At 45.9% G+C, this 18,174-nt stretch overlaps 1 protein-coding gene across 2 annotated transcripts in view; it reads left to right on the plus strand.

Moving 5' to 3' along the window:
• Positions 1 to 18,174, plus strand: part of PXYLP1 (2-phosphoxylose phosphatase 1) — a 74,117-nt gene that overhangs the window by 24,727 nt on the left and 31,216 nt on the right. Inside the window, exon 1 of one of the 2 annotated variants that reach the window (XM_075268870.1) lies at positions 6,475 to 6,540. The exons of the other annotated variant lie outside the window; for it this stretch is intronic. The gene's annotated coding sequence lies outside the window, so the exon portion shown is untranslated. Of the gene's footprint in view, positions 1 to 6,474; positions 6,541 to 18,174 lie in introns of those variants that run through there. 2 annotated transcript variants of the gene reach the window in all.

The raw sequence follows: 18,174 nt of genomic DNA on the forward strand, positions 1-18,174 counted from the left end.
GAGACCCTTTACAAACCTGTCAAGGGAGCTAATAATAAATATAGTTCACACCATGAGCTGCTTTATTTTTGTAAAATTTTCTGCAAAATCTTGAGCTTCATTTATGCCTAGTAAATCTTTTGTTATACTTGCAGTTTGTTCTGCAGTCTTATCTCTCGTACTCTGACCTGTTTACTTTGAGTTTGCCGTCATATTTTAATCGCTAACGGTTAATAACAATTGATCTGGTTTACAAAGGGCGCCACGATATTGACATGGACTGCACAGATATATATATAGAGCAACTTCTACACCACTTACTGCTGCTGTTTTGTATGGTTTGCATTGATTTGGCTGCAGCTGACCATTACAGTTTTTAAGGAGATCCTACCAGTTTCTACAGGATTTAGTAATAATCTGTTGTCTATGGGGTTTGGCAATCCTCTGACACCTGCATTTAGGGGAAAGTAGGAAAAGACAGGTTCCACAATGTCTGCACCGGAACCCGATTAAAACCTGCAAGAAACCTCTAGAATATAAAATATAAAGGGTTTGTCCATTTTCAGCAAATAAATGTTACTGTTTGAATGCTGAAAAGTTATGTAATTTTCCAATATACTTTCTGTAGTGTTACCTTCCAGTTTTCTAGATCTCTGCTTGCTGTCATTCATTGTTCACTTCCAGTGGTTAAAAATCAGTCCATGGTCATGTGATATACCTGTCCATGGTCATGTGATATACCTGTCCATGGTCATGTGATATACCTGTCCATGGTCATGTGATATACCTGTCCATGGTCATGTGATATACCTGTCCATGGTCATGTGATATACCTGTCCATGGTCATGTGATATACCTGTCCATGGTCATGTGATATACCTGTCCATGGTCATGTGATGAACACACAGGTGCACGGCTTGTTACCAGGCAGATGTCTGATTACTGTGCTGTGACTATAACGAGTCGATGACCAAGGACTGTATATCACATGACCAGTTTCAGATACTCAGTATGTGGAAAGAGCAGCATTTTTTTTTTTCATTATTTAATACATAATTATATTTGTAGACAGTTAAACGTTAAACAAGTGTTTTGACACTTACATTTTTTATTATTTGAATCTGCTGCTTCTAGTTTATAAAAAAATAACAAAGAATTACTTGCCCCTCCCTGGGCTTCCCATTTCAGTGACAGTAGCGCAGTTCTTCTGTGTACAGGTATTTGGCTGATGTTGCCAGTCACATCCTTTTTGTTCGAGGAACTGCTGCAGCCAATCACTAAAAGCAGGCGACTGCTGTTATGTGCCGTTTGTGAGGAGGTGATCGCAGAAATCTGGGATGGGCACCAGGCACAAACCGTGGGGATACCTGTATACAAACCAACAGACCTGCTATTGCTGGAGATAGAGGCCCGGGGATAAGCGATTACTTGTTTGTTACATGTATAGGCCCACTAGCAACACTTTTTAGTCATAAAAAAAATGTAGCAGAACACCCTTTTAAAGGGATCCTATCATTCAGATGACATTTTTTCTAAGTGCCACGTCGGAATAGCCTTAAGAAAGGCTATTCTTCTCCTACCTTTCATTGTCTTCTACATGCTGCCGTTTGCCTACAATCCCGGTTCTTGTCTGTATGTAAATTAGCTCTCTCGCAGCACTGGGGGCGGGCCCAAGCACTCAGACAGCACTGGGGGCGTCCCCAATGCTGCGAGAGAACTCTCTCCAGTGCCGCTTCCTCTTCTTCAGCAGCGTCATCTGCAGCCTCTTCTTCCAGCGGTGGCTTGTAACTTCTAAGGCCTCCGGCCTTGGGCAGGGTATACTGCGCATGCCCATAGGCCATGAGAAATTGGCCACTTGCATAGTATTGTAAGCGGCCATTTTCTCAGGGCCTGTGGGCATGCACAGTCTGCTCTGCCCGAGGCCTAGAAGTAAGAAGACACTGCCGGAAGAACAGAATGAAGAGGCCATTCCTGATGAAGATGGAGGCGGCGCTGGAGAGTGTTCTCTCGCAGCATTGGGGCTGCCCCCAGTGCTGTCTGAGCACTGGGGCCCGCCCCAGTGCTGCGAGAGAGCTAATTTACATACCGACAAGAACTGGTATTGTCGGCGAACCCCGGCACTGAGAAGACAACGAAGGGTAGGAGAAGAATAGCCTTTCTTAAGGCTATTCCAACGTGGTACTTAGAAAAAATGTCGTCTGAATGATAGGATCCCTTTAAACATGTTTATGCCATTCATAATTTTGTTATTGTGGCTGGTTATCTGATTATACCTTGTCCACAATAAAAAAAAATCAGGGCTGGGTTTCTGAGAATTAGCAGACCATATAAGGTTCCTGCTCATGGTCGTATCCATTGGCAATTTATCAAGACAAAAGACAGTCAACACTAAGATGGAGGTAGAGGAAAAACTCTGTAAAAGTTATTTTTTTTTTGTATAGGAGATATGTAAAACTTTTAATTGTCTTCAAATATGAATATGGCTATGTTAATGGGAAAACACCTTGAAATTAATGAATCTATTCCCACAAATTCTATCTGTCTGCTCAGCTTTGCCTGATCATGGAAGACTTTGTAGTGAGCCCATTGCAATCTTAAAATGATCTTCTATACTGTGATAAATCTATTTAGTTGGGTAACCCTAAGGTATTGCCATTGTAACTACTGAGTAGATTATATTCTGTTCAGTGTGCCATAGTAGAGCCTGCAAAGTAATCTAATGTAGCTCAAGTGTATGAAGCCAGTGCCCAATAATTATGGGGCTTAAGTCCTGATCGTATCTGGTAATAGCTAGTAACAACAAGGTAATAATCACTCTGAATTTAGTGACGCCCAGGAGTCCTGTCAGAACAGAGTGGCATAATACAACTGCACTATTTGTCTGCTGCGTTATGTTTCAGGAAACCTTAGGCCGGATTCACACAGGGTTTTTTTGTCCGGAACTGAGGCGGAGGCCGCCTCAGTTTCTGGACCAAAAAATGGGTAACTGCGACTTGATGCCGGTGCAATGCATCGAGTTGCGCACTCTGCTCCAGATTAGGACCAATGAATGGGCCTAGTCAGGAGGAGGAAGTGTCTTCGGGCGGATGTGCGAGGTGAATCCGCCTGAAGAATGAGCATGTTGCCTCTTTTTTCCGGGAGCCGGAACAAACTGATCCCACAAAAAAAGAACTGACCGGCTCTCATTTGATTTCAATGGGAGCCATCTTTTTGATCAAAATCCTGACCAAAAAACTATATCTGAACTCAAACTTTCATTCTGCAACTGAGGCCCATCCATGGAAAGTGTGCGGTTGGCCCCAGACTAAACTCTGCCGCGTGTCACCGCATCAGTTGTGATAAAATGAGCTCTTGAACTAATAGCATTATATCAGCTCATTACTGTAGCGATCGGACTGTTCAAGAGCTCACTGCATTATAACGGACTATGATACAGGGACTCCTATGCATACGGCCGAGTTCAGTCCAAGTCCTACTCACAGACCCTTTTACACGGATGGGATTTGGTTTTGTGCAAGGCCCCTTAGAATACACATGTATACACACGGAAATGTGCATGTAAAAAATTCACCAACTGGTGAGGGTTCTCATTCATGTATATCAGGATTTTAGAAATAAATTGATATACTGTAGATTTTAAAAATGGCTCTGTAGGTCAGTTTTTGATCTATGTGAATGAGAAATGGAACTTCTCATTGACTTTAACATCAATGGATTAATGTACAGATTTTCTGCATTGAAATCTACTTGGAAAATCTGCACGTAATCCTGATTGTGTGCATGTACCCTAAGGCCTTATAAACACTATTGTGAAAAATGAGAGGCTATGAGTGTATTCACATGTTTTTGTGAAATTAATGGATCCGTTTTTAGATGATACAAACTTGGATCTGGGTTAAAAAAGACCTTTTTTTTAATTTTTATTTTTTTAAATAAACTGTTTAATAAAAACATATGACACTCTGCTATCAAAATCTGACGAAGCAACACTAAACAGATACACAACGGCTTTCAAAAATGGACGTGTATGGACATCTGTTTTTCATGCACATTGGGTCTGATAAAAACGTAACGGCCATGTGAAAAGGTTGCACATGGGTTACACGTAGCAGGTTGTATAGTATGAGAATAACAGATGATATTTAACAAAATCTCATCCACATACTTCCACTAAAACCTGCACCGCTGGGGGCGTGGCCTGGCGATGCACGAGTAGAGACGTGCTTCACATCGGCTCCCGCCCGAGACTTACCCCGTGCCGCATATATCACAGACCGGCCTGCCGCGGACTTCATCCATGGGGAGATCCAAGCGGGGCACAGGGCGCTCCTCCTCCACGCCGCCTCCCTTAGCTCCGGGAGCGGCGCTTCACTGGCTTTTCGGCCCGTCTGCTTCTGCCGGCGGGTCTGTCAAGATGGCGCCTGCCACGTGTGTGGAGTCCCGGAACCTGCCGCCTGGCTCTGCCTCAGCCCTGGCGCCACAACAGGAGATTGCCAGCAGCTCTCCTCCGTCCTCCTTGGCTTCCAGCCCCCCCGCCTCCAGCTCTAGAAGATTCTCTTCTCTGCACTCCTCCGGCTGCTTCCTCTTCCCCAGGTACTGGGCATGGACACGTCTCTCCCTCCCCCCAGGGCCCTGTGCTTGCCTCTGATTTGGACTGGCCCTCTCTTCCTGCCTCCCCTATGCAGGCCCCACAGCAGGCTACCCTGAGCTCCCCTGCTGTACGGGCCTCTCAACATGAGCCCTCTGTGATCCAACCTGCACAGACTCCTCCGGCCTCCCTGCCCCCATGGCATGCTGCTGGTCCTTCTACCTCGCCTGTGAGTTTTGTGGGGTCTTCCGTTGGCTTTCCTGCTGGTTCACTTTCGGGTCCCTCCACAATCTGTCATCCTGCTGTATCTATGACTGCTGTACCTGGGGCCCCCTTAGGTGATGCCCTGAGTGAGCTGCGTCGTCTCAGTGCTACTATCAGCTCCATCCCGACCAAAGCGGACATGGAATCTTATGTTGCTAGACTGGAACGGTCCTACAAGGCTGAGCTGGCTGCTGTTTCTTCCTCTGTTAAACGCCTGGAGCATAGGGTGGCTGCGGTTGAGGCTTCTTCATCTACTACTTCGGCCCTGGTGGACTCCCACGATGTGGTTCTGCAAACACACTCCCACCAACTGCAGCGACTCTCTGACGCCTTGGACGATTTGGAGAACCGAAACAGGCGCAACAACATCCGAGTGCGTGGCCTTCCGGAGTCGGTTGAACCTCGACACCTGGAGGGTACCCTCTACTCCATTTTCAATTCCCTGCTGGGTGCCTCCCCGGATTCTCCCCTAGAATTGGATCGTGCACACAGGGCACTGGGCCCCCGCACTCCCTGTCAGGACAATCCGAGAGATGTCATCTGCTGAGTGCACCGTTATCAGCTTAAAGAGCAAATCCTTCGCAAAGCTAGAGACTCTGCTCCAGTCCTCTTCCAGGGTCAGCCGATACAGCTCCTACCTGACCTTTCCCGTATTACTCTGGCCAAGTGTAAGGCCCTGAAGCCCCTCCTGGATGTCCTAGTGCGCAACAACATCGCCTACTCTTGGGGCTTCCCTTTCCGTCTGCAGGTCCGGAGAGATGGTCAACTTCTCACCCTTCATCATCCTGCTGAGATCCCATCATTCATGTTGGCCCTTCACCTTCCTCCAGTGGACATTCCTAGCTGGCCTGCTCCCGGCGGAGCCCCTGCTCCTTATCTACGCCCGATTCCTCAGAGGAGGGCACGGCCCCGCCAGCGCCCCCCGGACAGGGCTTCGGATGATGGCCCCACTGGGCGAGCTGCCCTACCGCCCTGAGATGGTTTTATCCCCTTTGTTGGGTTGCTTTTGCTATTGTTGTACTTTGTTTGATTGATTCCCTTTTTTTGCTGATTTTCCTTCCACTGAGTTCTAGGCCTGGCCGGTCTACTGTATGTTCATTTATCTGTTATCCTTTTCTTTATTGTGGTGCAGGGTCCTCGGGGGGAGCCGGTCTGTTCTTGCCTGGCTTCTTCCCTCCCGGGGTCCTCGCGTTAGTTGTTAACGTGATTCTTGGTGCGTTGGTCACCTCTCCCCACTTTTTCTAGGGAGGACTTCTCCTCCCCCCACTTCGTGGTTTCTGTTGTGTTTTGTGTGTTGTCTTCCCTGTCCCTTGTCTTTGTTCTTTTACTCCTCTCCCCCTTGTCTTTTCCTTTTGTGTCCAGCTTTCCTTCTGTTTCTGGTCCTCTTTGTGAGCTCACCTCGCCCCATCCTTCCTCCAGGGTTGTGGCACTATGGCCTCGGTTACATTGTGCTCTTTGAATGCCAGGGGCCTCAATACCCCTCAGAAGCGGCACCAGGTGTTATATCAATCTCACAAATCGCATTCTCACATATTAATTTTGCAGGAAACTCATTTCCGGAAAGACCATATTCCAGCTATGCGTGACCGTCATTACCCGACGTGGTTCCACAGCGCCAACCCCTCGGCGAAGTTGAAGGGTGTCTCTATTGCTCTTCACCGATCTCTTCAACATGAGGTACTGGGCTCGGTTCTTGATCCGGAGGGCAGGTATGTTTTTCTGAAATTACGTATTGGCAGCTCTGTTGTGACTATCGCGGGGTGTTATCTTCCCAATCAGCGGCAGATGGCTTACTGTCGGTCCCTATTGAGTAAATTGGCGGACTTCAGCGAGGGGGTGGTGATCCTGGGGGGCGACTTCAATTTTGTTCTTGACCCTTCTGTAGACTCTTCCCCCCCACGCTTGCCCAACGCCCCCTCCCAATTATGCAGACTTAAAGCCCAGTTACACTCTCTCCGTCTCGTAGATGTCTGGAGGGTCCTCCACCCCCAGGGGCGTGATTACACGTACCACTCCCCTGCCCATGGCTCGTACGGCCGTCTTGATTTTTTCTTAGTCAGTCACCATACACTGTCCTGGTCCCCCACGGCCCGTATAGGGTCCATGCTTTGGTCGGATCATGCTCCTGTCTTTGTGTCCTTTTTGATCCCCGGACTTGTTTCCCGTCCTTTCACCTGGCGCCTCAATGATTCCCTCCTCAAAGATGCTTCCTGCCGGACTGACATCTTCTCAACCATTCAGGAGTTCGAGCTCACTCATGCCCACGACCCTACTCCCCTTCCGACAAAATAGGAGGCCCTCAAATGTGTCCTTCGGGGAATCTTTATCAAACACGGCTCCCGACTTAAGAAGGAGCGCTCAATCTGGATTTCCGACCGCTTGGCGAAGATACATGCTCTCGAACTTGCGCATAAGCGTACCCCCATGACCTCTTTATCCACTGAACTTCTCAATGCCCGAGAGGAGTTGCGCTCTTACCTAGATGAAAGGTATATGGCGAATCGCGATAGACAGCGGAAGCATTTTTACGAATTTGCAAATAAATGTGGCCGACCGCTCGCTAAAAAATTGCATCCCCGGGTGGCTAAGACGTATATTCCTTTTCTGAGAGATAGCTCGGGTCGCCCCTTACACAACCTTGAGGGCCCTAGTGACTCGGCTGGCCCTGATTCGACCCTCCTTAAAAATCGGGACTACGTATGCAACACGGCCCTCCCCTCGATATCGAGCTCGGATAGGGAGGCGTTGGACTCCCCCTTTACTGAAGAGGAGCTGTCTCTGGCAATTCAGACGGCCCCATCAGGCAAATCCCCCGGCCCAGATGGTTTCACTCCCCGCTTTTATAAGATGTGTAAGGATCAGGTTTCTCCCCTCCTACTCAGAGTCTTCAACAGTCTGGGTGCGGATACCCCTTTCACACGCCAATCACTTTCTGCCCTAGTTACGGTTCTCCCCAAACCGGGGAGGGACCCTACCTGTTGTCCTAATATTCGCCCGATCTCCCTCCTTAATGTCGACATCAAGCTTTTTGCTAAGATGCTAGCTAATCGCCTTTCCCCTCTCATGCCCCGTATCATTCACACTGACCAGGTGGGCTTCATACCCGGGCGGGAGGCGCGGGATAATATAGGTAAAACCCTCCTAGTTCTGAACGCGGCTCGTGCGCGCTGCTTCCCACTCTGCCTTCTCTCTGTCGACGCCGTAAAAGCGTTCGACCGGGTCCACTGGGGTTTTTTGAGGGCGTCCCTGGAGCAGGTTGGTGTCGGGCAGGTGTTCCTTCACAGGGTACTTTCGCTATATGGGGATTCCTCTGCCCGGGTACGTGCGAACGGTATCATCTCGGACCCTTTCCTGGTCCGCAATGGCACCCGTCAGGGCTGCCCCCTCTCTCCCCTTCTCTACGCTCTTGTGATGGAGCACTTGGCCGTGGCTATACGCTCTCGCTCGGACATCACGGGATTTTCGGTAGATGGCACCCAGGTTAAGGCCGCTCTGTACGCAGATGATCTATTGCTCTATGTTGCCCAACCCAACCGCTCTTTCCCTGCTATCCTTGATGAATTCCGTCGCTTCGGGGAGGTCTCCAACTTCAAAGTTAACCTTACCAAGAGTGAAGCCCTTAATGTCTCTCTCCCGCCTTCCGAGGTCGCCGGTCTAGCCGCCCAATTTCCTTTTCGTTGGCAATCCCGCTCCATTAAATATCTGGGGATCCGGGTCGCCCCTGACCCTAAGGATCTGGTAGATCTCAACTATTTTCCCCTCTTAGAGAGGACTACCTCCGATTTGAGCTCCTACGGCTCCCTTGGTCTATCCTGGTTCGGCCGTATAAATGTCCTGAAAATGGATGTCGTTCCTCGTTTCCTCTACCTCTTTCAGGCTCTCCCGATCTCGGTTCCCGGGCGTTTTTTTTCCGCGCTTAGGTCCCTTTTCGGTCGTTTTGTCTGGGGCCCTTCCCGTAGTCGGATTCGCTTTAGGACACTTACTCGGCGCAAAACTGCTGGGGGCGCTGGCTTGCCGGATCCCATTCTTTACTACCGCGCAGCGGTCCTCCTCCGCTTGATTGATTGGCGCTATAGGTCCCGCGATAAACAATGGGTGTCACTAGAGGCAAAGCTGACGTCTTCCCACCTTCCTTCTCTCCCCTGGTTACCCTCGCACTTCCGCCCTGCCTCGATCCGCTCTTCTCCGTTGGCTTCCCACTTCCTTTCAGTGTGGGACTCTTTGTGTAAATCTGCTGCTCTGGCTAGGGTACCCGGCCCCCTGACCCCACTGTTTCGAAACCCTATGTTTCCACCGGGCGTAGCCGCCCGTCGCTTTTTGGTTTGGTCTGCAACTGCTGACATTAAACTGGGCGATATCCCCGATTCTTCTCCCTCTCTACCCCCCTTTGCCCACTTCCAATCTTCCTGTCCGGACGTTGCGCTCTCCTGGTTGGAGTATCACCAATTATCCGCCTTTTGGCACAAGTATTCTGTACAATCCATCCTTTCCCCTCCCCTCACGGACTTAGAGACTTTGCTGAGGGGCGCTTGTTTTCTTTAATTGCAAAAACCTTAATAAAATCTGATTACACCTAAAACCTGCACCGCTACCTGATCTACGCCAAAGGTTATCAAGCCGTGACATGCCAAATTACGCCGCAGCTCGAGAGGGAAAAAAAATCACTATAAAATATGGTGAGACCGGTAATAGATGAAGTAAGTGTAAAACCTAGAAATCTAGACAGGTGCATGCGCTACGTACCTCCACTCCATCCTTCCTCTCCGTGCTGAGCATTATAGTGAAGGGTCTCATAATGGATCTCCTGGTTCTTGACGGAGATCCTCTTTAATACACACATGAGTGTTCAGTAAGTGCAGTCTCGTTTTTTTTAATGGTGAATGTCTGGAGCCATCTGATAGAATTAGGCCAGTACTTTACTGGAGACAGACACAGAGAGCTGCTATTGATTGTTGTTGGAGCCAGATGTTTTACACTATCCTAATCTTTTTTTTACAGGGAACTCTTCTAAATAAATAAAAAAATAGAAATGTAACGAAGGGTAACATGAGGATAGACAGCGCTCTACTTCATGCATGATGTGCAAGCTACACACATTACTGGTCTCTGGGGGGAAAGGAAAAGTATTGTGAATCTTCCATTCATGGCATACATCTATTAAAACTGTGCACTGTTAGTTTCGCTTATTTTATTTTTTATAATGTACAATACTTGATATCAAGCTTTAGCTTTTTTGATTCAGTAGCTTTCATGTGACTTCAATTGATAGGTAAGTTTGACCTCCTATGGCCAGATCTACAGCCGTCCTTTATGTAACCAACAGACAAAAATAACATTGAAGCTCCTTCTAACGTGTCAGTCTTTTGATCCATTGCACCAGTTAAAGGAAATGTATTGTTAGAAATTTTTTACGATTTCAAATTAAGTTTTTATGTTGAACATTTTTTTTCTTAATTTTTCATGTCATTCTCTTTCTTAAAAAATAATCCGGAAATTTATTATTTTTCACTGCGGCCAATATTCCTCATTAGTATCCTAGGTGATATTACAGTAAAGGTTAACACTGGGTCCACCATAATCTACGTGATGATCACATCTTACCTCTCTACAGGTCAGTGGGCATGCCCACAACTCTAGAACTTGGTCATCTCCAGATACCAGTAGCCTTTGTCCATGGAGGTGCTGTAAAGCAAATCTCTGAACTGCTGTTCAGCAGAGGAGCAGCTCAGGAAAGATGGCTTACACAATATACATTCATCATGTACATTAAAAAAAAAACAAAAAAAACAACAACCCTTCATTAAATAAAAACAGATGAAACAATATTTCAATGACTGGTTTTAATTGGTAAAAACCATATACATTAGGTGGTATATTCCCTTTAAAATGTTATATTGTTCTTGGTACCATTACATCCTATAGATTTTGTTTCCCATTGGTGGCGAGAACTGCTGCTACTGCATCACAGGAGAACTGCCGTCCATATAATGACAATCTGTTCTCCCATGACCAATTCCATGAAGTGATATGACCTATAATTTAACCTGAGTCTTCAGAATTTTCTGCTACTAACTGTACAATAAACCGTATTGAAAATAGGATTAAATCCATTGGCATTTGACCGGTTTGTGTCATAAAGGTCAAGATGGTAAGCTGTTACTGTCAGGATGAGGCCTTCACTCATTGATTGTTCAGGTCCCTTAGGCATTTCAATGTAAGGGACATACAAGTTTAATAAAGAAAAAATGCAATGGTCATGGCACTAATACGTGGCAGGGTAAAAGTAAGCCTCAGGGGGGGGGGTATCCATAACTAATGACCTCTAATTGTAAACCATAAATCAGTGAAAGGTGATAGCCACATCACTAAAGTTATATACAGAAGGGTTTAAGGGGTTCTTAAGGGTTAGAAAAGGCTTATCTGATCTGATCTTTTTTTTTCCCGTATTGCGTGTTTCCAATCTGCAGGTCCATTTTTTTTTTTTTAATGTGAGAGTAACAACCGTTTTTCACTGATCACGTTTTTTCAGATGACATCTAAATGTCGTTAGTATTTTTTTTTCCCAATCCATAAACTTCAATAGGCACCTCAGGTCAATAAAATACAGACCAGAATACACTAAACACCAGCGCCCGATCTCCGTTTCCAGGTTTCCGTCTTCTGCCGATTGAAGACAGAAACCTGACAGACCGTGAGCACCGGTAAGTTGTTTGTGCTCTCCGCAGTGAAACAGTTTATTTTTTTTAATTTTATTTTATTTTTTTAACCGGACACAAAATCCTGCATGTCCGACTTTGTGTCCAGTTAAAAAAAAAAAACGGTTTTGCTGCGAAGAGCACAAAACGGTCACCGGTGCTCACGGTTGAACACTTTCCAAACCCATTCAAATGAATGGGTTTGAAAACTGACTGCAGGTTTCCGTCTCCTGTCCGGTTTCGGGCAGGAAACGAAAACCTGCAAAACAGAGACCGGAGTGCAGTTGTGAATGAGTCCTTAAAGGGGTTGTCCCATAACAAGGATCCTATCTATACTGCTAGTTTATGTGGATTTAAGACTTTTTCTAAATACATTGCTTTATCAAAACTGCCTTGTTTGGCCACTATCTTAATTTATTCATTTAACCCCTTAGCGACCCTTGACGTAACTGTACGTCATGGGTCGCATGGGGATGTATGGAGCGAGCTCACACGCTCCATACATCCAAATATATACATTATATATATATATTATACAAAAATATAAAAGTTCAAATCACCCCCCTTTCCCTAGATTAGCTATAAAAGTAATTAAAGAACATTAAACATAAACATATTAGGTATCCCCGCGCTCCAAAATGCCCGAACTATTAGAATATTAAAACATTTATCCCGTACTGCGAACGGCGTAGCGGCAAAAAAAATAAAAACCGCCAAAAAGCGTTTTTTTCAACACTTTGCCTCCTATAAAAAATTGAATAAAAAGTGATCAAACCATCCGATCTTTCCCCAAATGGTATCAATAGAAACGTCATCTTGTCCCGCATAAAAAGACACCACAACCAGCTCCATACATGGAAATATGAAAAAGTTACAGGTGTTAGAACATGATGACACAACATTTTTTTTCTATTTTGCAAAGTTTATCATTTTTTTAAAAGTATCAAAACATTTCAAATACTATATAAATTTGGTATCACCGTGTTCGTACTGACACGTAGAACACAGGTAACATGTCATTTGTACCAAACAGTGAACGCTGTAAAAATTAAACCCATAAGAAAATGGCGCAAATGCATTTTTTCTCCAATTGCGCCTCATTCTGAATTTTTTTCCAGCTTCCCAGTACATTGCACAGCATATTGAATGGTGCCATTACAAAGTACAATTTGTCCCGCAAACAATAAGCCATCATGTGACTCTGTGAACTGAAAAATGAAAAAGTTATGGCTCTTGAAATGTGAGGAGGGAAAAACGAAAATGCGAAACCAAAAAATGGCCGGGTCCTTAAGGGGTTAATTGTTTACATGCGTTTCTATGACCACGAGCCCCAGACCACAGGCTTATCTGCTCAGTCCCTAAGTGAGGTAGCTGCCTTCTCTCAGGGGGGGGAGGGGCTGAGTGCTGGGAGCAATGCTGAGCTGTTTGGATGATAAGTAACGGAGATCCTCAGATAGGGGAGGGGGGGAGGTGAGAGATTCAGGATTTCTGAGCTCTTATCTCCTGCTCTTCCACTTATCAGCCGATTTAATTGAATTTGGCTGATAAGGGCTTAGATAGGGAGTCCAGTACTGCAAATGTAATGCAAACTGATTCAAATCCAACTCTGCTACATCAACCTCTACATCAGCTTCATACTGTGGTAATTCATTTACAACCATTCCCTCATTACTGAGTGCAAACATAGCAGAGCAAGTGAAACTCCGCCCACCAATGTGCCGAGAAAACCAGGAAGTGAAGAGCGCACACAGCCTGCAGGTTGGTGAACAAAAGTTATGGGAATACCCCTTTAACCAGAAAATCTGATATGTCCAACATCGGACTGCAATATAATGTGGACTTTCTAAGAGGAGAAGCATAAAATAAATCTACGTTTATATACGTTTCTATGACCAATGCGAAATAATAATCTGTTACCTCTCATGTATTTCCGATGTTAAAGAAATGGATTTGCTGTTTAAATAGAATCTGATTCTCTGAGGTTTTTTTGTTGTTTTTGTAGATAATTCTATTATTTTGGTAGACTTGAGTTGCAAAGGGCATCCTGTAAAAGCCGCACTGAACTGAAAAATCTGAATAGTTGTAGAGTATTTTTTCATCCCTTGGCATAATAGTGGTCATTACCAATATAAATGCTGTGCAGTGGGGAGGAAACAGTCATTTCAGAGCTGGTGCTTTTCCAATAATGACAGTGCTGAAATAACAGGTATTAACCGCAGATACTCCAGTTTATATAAATGAAGTTCTTGCTGAGCGTACACTTTATATATAAAAAGATTTCTCTGTTGTAAGCTTTGGTTACACTTGTTTAATGGATTCAGATTTGGAAATTGAGATAGGCCGGTGAAGATCTGCTGTGAAATCTTCTGAATATTATTTTATGAATGTAGAAAGCTGAATAATGCAAATATTCATTTTTGAAAATTGTTATTTTACTTAGCTGGATACTCCTGATATTACTAGAGGCACAGAAAAGTAAGAATGGTTAGATTGTTATTCCAGACTGTTGTTTGGGTAAAATTTCCTATTGCGATAAGGGGTTTTTAGATTTTTCCGTTAAGGTCTTTATTAATTAATTTATTCATTCATTCATTCATTTATTTATTTTTTAAATAAGGAAGAGAGAGAATCTCCCAGACTCACCAAACCAGATGTGGAAGTGTTGGTGATTTGGAAAAGAAAACAGGAATAGATCAGGTTAAAGGGGTTGTCCCATCTGAAGGACCCTATCTAATATCTATCATGTGACCACTCCACCGACACTTTATGATGATCCGGTGATGTTCCGTTTCACCGCGTCCGAAACAGAACGTCACTATCACTCTTCCCTATCCCCATCAATACTTACCAAGCCTTCCTATGTCCGGAGATGGCCCCTCCCCCTCTTCCTTTCTTTTAGCAGTAGGCGGAATAGGCTAGCCAGGGAGACGGGTGAGGGTAGGAGGGACTAGTAATGGGCAAGATCGCTAGTCAGTGGGAGGGGCTAGTCTTAGTGAGGCTGGGTGGGAGGGCTTAGTGAGGCGGGAGGTTTTGTAATAGAGTGAGAGAGGAGGGGGGGCTGATTGATTAGGGAGTTAATGTAGAAGCTGCACAGAAGGAGGTTACACCATGTAAACTAACATAGAGGATGCCGCAGCAACCAGAGACTCTCAGAAATCACTCCAATAACTGCTAAAGGTGTAAGGGTGTACTTATTAACCCATCACTAGCACTAACACACATTTATTTAAAAAAAAAAAAAGATTTTCTGCCCAGAAAAACCCTTTTCAGTAAATTCAAGAGTTTTCTTAAATACATTGCTTTAGAAATGCTTTTTCGTTTGCCTGTTATGTGAAAATATTCCACCCATTGCTTTCATCATGTTGCCAAGGTACCCAACCTGTTATCTCTCCTTATCCAGCATTATACAAGGGCTGATGTGACTCTCTGATCTCTGGAGGGGTGGGTGGCTGAGTTCTCGGGATCACGCTTGCTCCCAGAGCTGTCATCTCCTGCTATTAGGTCCTGGACAATCAGGTCAGCTAATTGTAGTTTGCTTATCAATGTCTGTTATCTCTTTATGTAAACATAAAGATAACAATGAGTTTATAGAAATTCAATTATCAGTCCTGGCAGCATGTAAGTTGTTTTTTTTTTGTTGTTGTTTTTGTTTTTTTGTTTTGTTTTTTTTTTCTTTCCAAACATGTGTATTGTACACTTACTTTGCATCTGATTTGATCTGCATTATTTATAGGCTTCTAGTACTCATAGTAAATAAAATCTCATGGTAAAGATAATATCTATATCTACTGAGGTACTTCATAATGTCCTGTTCAAATAGTCAAAACCCACTTAACAGCTTGTTGAAGAATACAGGAAGTTAGAAGAAGAGATAGCAGGCAAACTGATGTGAAAGGAAGAGGGAAAATTTCATAACTCATCTTCACCAGGTTTCTGGCATAGATGGGCGATAAAGTGATGCATCTTTGGCACAAGCCCCTTCCTAGTGTCAAAGATAATCCACATCCTCCGTGCTGTACCCCGCTTGCCATGTTCATGTACCCTCAGCCCAACATATTTATTATAATTCACGCCAGTTTTCTGACATGAATTAAACTTAAATCTACACCAGTTCCTGATGCATAAGTGTTTGCCGAATTTATTAAGGGGTTAGAGCCTCTTAAAACTTCAAATGTATATGGCACGAGTCGGGACTTTTATAAAGACTGGTGTACAAAACACCAGTCTTAATAAATATGTCTCAATGTATTTTATCTGGTTTTCCTGCAATTGTCAAAGTGTTTTGTTTTTTTTTGTATGTGTCAGTAGCATATTTTTCTTAAACACAATCTGGTATGACTTGCTTTCTGTGGTCTTTCTTGTGGATGTCTCTGCAAAAAACAAAACAAAACCCCAAACACCAAAAATACTTGAAATGCATGTGTATTTTAGCACCTAAGAAAATTTGTGTAACGAAGCCTTAAAGGTTTTGTTCTACCTGGGCTCTTCTTAGGATAAATTTACAAATTTACAGAAGAATTTCTGGTTTTGAATTTTTTTTTTCTTTTTGTTGTGATTATCACAAAATCCATACCTCCCAACCATCCCGATTTCCGCGGGACAGTCACGATTCTGGTGACATGTCCCGCGGTCCCGGTTGGAGGGAGGTATGTCCCGATTGCAACTCAGATCTGCGTCCAGAGGACGCAGATCTGAGTTGAACACATATGCGGCTGAAGCAAGGAGCTGACACAGGTCAGCTCCTCGCTTCGCCGCTGCCCGCCTCTCTCCCTGACACACGCGGCTGAAGCTGCTCGCGTGCTCGCTTCGCCGCTGCGTCTCTCTCTCTCTCGCTGACACATGCGGCTGAAGCGAGGAGCTGACCTGTGTCAGCTCCTCGCTTCGCCGCTGCCGCCGGCTCCTGGCTTGTAGACGCGATGTACAAGCCAGGAGCTGGCGGCAGCAGCGAAGCGAGGAGCTGACACAGGTCAGCTCCTCGCTTCAGCCGCATGTGTCAGCGAGAGAGAGACGCAGCGGCGAAGCGAGCACGCCAGCAGCTTCAGCCGCGTGTGTCAGGGAGAGAGGCGGGCAGAGAGCGGCGAGGGAGCGGAGGAGAAGGTGAGTTTAATGTGGAGGTGGAACGTGAATCTGGGGGCAGATGAAGGAGAGGACAGCATGACACTGGGGGCAGAGATGGAGAGGACATGAATCTGGGGGCAGAGATGGAGGGACAGGAATCTGGGGGCAGAGATGTGGGACATGAATCTGGGGGCAGAGATGTGGGACATGAATCTGGGGGCAGAAATGGAGGGACATGAATCTGGGGGCAGAGATGGAGTGGACATGAAACTGGGGGCAGAGATGTGGGGACATGAAACTGGGGGCAGAGATGGAGAGGACATGAATCTGAGGGCAGAGATGGGGGACATGAATCTGGGGGAAGAGATGGGAGACATGAATCTGGGGCAGAGATGGAGAGGACATGAATCTGGGGGCAGAGATGGAGAGGACATGAATCTGGGGGCAGAGATGGAGAGGACATGAATCTGGGGGCAGAGATGGAGAGGACATGAATCTGGGGGCAGAGATGGAGAGGACATGAATCTGGGGGCAGAGATGGAGGGACATGAATCTGGGGGCAGAGATGAGAGGACATGAATCTGGGGGCAGAGATGGAGGGACATGAATCTGGGGGCAGAGATGTGGGGACATGAATCTGGGGGCAGAGATGTGGGACATGAATCTGGGGGCAGAGATGGAGGGACATGAATCTGGGGGCAGAGATGAGAGGACATGAATCTGGGGGAAGAGATGGGGGACATGAATCTGGGGGCAGAGATGGGGGGACATGAATCTGGGGGCAGAGATGGAGGGACATGAATCTGGGGGGAGAGATGTGGGGACATGAATCTGGGGGCAGAGATGGAGGGACATGAATCTGGGGGCAGAGATGGAGGGACATGAATCTGGGGGCAGAGATGTGGGACATGAATCTGGGGGCAGAGATGTGGGGACATGAATCTGGGGGTAGAGATGGAGAGGACATGAATCTGGGGGCAGAGATGGAGGGACATGAATCTGGGGGCAGAGATGGAGGGACATGAATCTGGGGGCAGAGATGGAAGAGGGACATAAAACTGGGGGCAGATGAAGGGTGTATATGAAACTGGGGGAGAGATAGAGGGGGGACATATAATTTACGGGTGACTGTAGGAGGATTATACTGTGTGCGGGCACATGAAAAATTAACGAGTAGGCGGGGTCAACACAAAAGTGGGTGGGGCTAAATTTGCCGCGGCGCGCTATGCGTGCCGCACATTTTGTCCCTCTTTCGGTTCTTCAAAAGTTGGGAGGTATGCAACATGCTCATTGTTGATGCAAGTAAGTCTTGGCTTTTAGAATGCAAATAAAGATCAATAGGGGACAGATTTTTTTTTAAATTTTCTTTTTCAAAGAAGAATAGGGAGGGAGAGTGAAACAGAGAAGAAAAACAAAGAGGGGGAAAAAAGGGTGGTGGGTGGATTGGGAGGAATAACCACTGGTTTAAGGGTAAGTTCACACAGGGTTTTTTGGACCGGAACCTGAGGCAGAGGCCGCCTCAGGTTCCGGACCAAAATATGGGTAGCTGCGACTGGATGCCGGTGCAGCACATCAGCATCCAGTCGCGCA

The sequence above is a fragment of the Leptodactylus fuscus genome, chromosome 3 (assembly GCF_031893055.1).
Source record: "Leptodactylus fuscus isolate aLepFus1 chromosome 3, aLepFus1.hap2, whole genome shotgun sequence".
In the NCBI taxonomy this organism is placed as follows: Eukaryota; Metazoa; Chordata; class Amphibia; order Anura; family Leptodactylidae; genus Leptodactylus; species Leptodactylus fuscus.